The sequence below is a fragment of the Chelonoidis abingdonii genome, chromosome 1 (genome assembly GCF_003597395.2).
Source record: "Chelonoidis abingdonii isolate Lonesome George chromosome 1, CheloAbing_2.0, whole genome shotgun sequence".
NCBI classification, from domain to species: Eukaryota; Metazoa; Chordata; order Testudines; family Testudinidae; genus Chelonoidis; species Chelonoidis abingdonii.
In genome coordinates this window covers 368,706,057-368,707,867 of record NC_133769.1, presented here as the reverse complement: position 1 = coordinate 368,707,867, position 1,811 = coordinate 368,706,057, and positions in this window count along the sequence as shown.

Genomic DNA, 1,811 nt, shown 5'->3' with positions numbered 1-1,811 from the left:
TTAACCCTTACCTTACCTATCTACTTATGACACCCACTATGGCCATTCTTATGTTTTTAACAGTGATATCGCTGAAACTGGCCTATACTATAATCCTGTTCATTCACTTATGCTTAGTATCCCATAATACCTTGCATTTGCTTAACTAAGCATTTGGCACAAGCAGATAGAAAACTTATCAACATGTGTCACTTGTTAAATCATATTAATAATAGTAGCTTAAATTTGTACCTGAAGGAAGGCACCGTCAGTGTAAGGTGAATGCAGTATTGCTGCATGGGACAGCTCTTTGGAGACTGGTATCCTATCGAACCTTTTTCCTGCCCCATGTTAATCAACCTGCCTGACATTGGTTATTTGGACTCTTGAGTATATTTCATAACAATATAATGAACCAAAGTGTGATCAAACACTACAATTTATCAACAATTCCAGATAGTTTGAATAACCACCCTTAGATATCACTGCAGAGATCCTATGGCCCATTTTCCCTGGAAAACTTCTTAGTTCTGGCACCCTGTAGGGTAGCATACAGAGAAATGGTCCCTTGGCCTCCGCGACATACCTCCGCTGTGGCTCCCCTCCCATGGCTGAAGCCCTTTCCACATAGTGCCAGGGGTCATGGGTGGAGTTTGTAGGACTATGGGGGGGGCACTTCCCCCCAAACTGCATATGTTGCTAGTGGGGGGGCACAATTTAAAGGTTCAGCCACTCCCCTGAACAGCTCGAGTCACAGCCCCACCCTGGACAGGCCCCTTCAAGCCGCAAGGCACCCTGCACCGCCATGTACACCTGGGAAGTGGACAGCGATGAGCAGTCCTGTGCCAGGACCAGCCCCAGGTCACCGCTGGTGGAGTGGGCCAGCATTTCTGGTAGGTGGCAGAGGGCAAAGCGGAGCTGCCGGGGGTGGGCAAGGAGAAGGGACTGGCCCTGAGAAGAGGAGATTCCCAGGTGGCTGGAGGGTTCATGGCTGTTCCTGCTCCGAGCCACCGCACCCCATGATCAATGGCTGTAGGGCCCCCTGGAGTATCAGCCTTGCTGCCCCCAGGGGCAGGGACTGGGCAATGACATTCTGTTTCCACCTGGACAATGCTGTGATGTGGACCAACATAGGTAACTGCCGGGCCTGTTCCCGGGCGGGGGGTGCCTGTGAGGTGCACCAGGTTACTGGGTGGTGCCTGCGGCAGGGCTGCCAGGGGATGACAGAGTTGTTGCCAGGTGTCCCGTTTTGACTGGAATGTCCGGTCGGAAAAGGGAAGCTGTTAGCGTCCAGACAGCACCGCTGCAGTAACCTGCCTCCGCCACTGGGGGACGGGAAGATCAGCAGCTGCGGCTGGAGCCTGGCGTAACTGGGCTGCTCCCGGCACAAAGTAGGTACCGGCGCCAGCCAGGGAGAAGGGGGGGGGAAACACACCTGTATGACCCCCCATCCCACTGTGCCCCAATTCCCCTGCCCTGCTGTGCCCTGATTGGGCAGGATCCTCGTCAGCACCTCCTGGCCCAGTTCTGCAGGCAGCAGGTGAATCCTGGGGTGTGGTGACGGAGCAATGAGGGTGGGGGTGGAGAACAAGCGACAGGGGGATACAGGTGGGGCCGGGGCGGGGCCTCAGAGGCACAGCAGGGGGCAGGGCCTCCGCAGAAGGGATGTGGTAGGGGCATGGCCTTAGAGTAAGAGGTGGGGAGCGGGAGGGACTTCAGGGGAAGGGGCAGGACAGGGTCGTTTGGATTTCAGGTAACCCCAGGTGGTGAGCTCCAGGCACACAGCGGGGACTGGCTGTGGCACCTGCCTGGTCATAGACTAGAGTCACAGG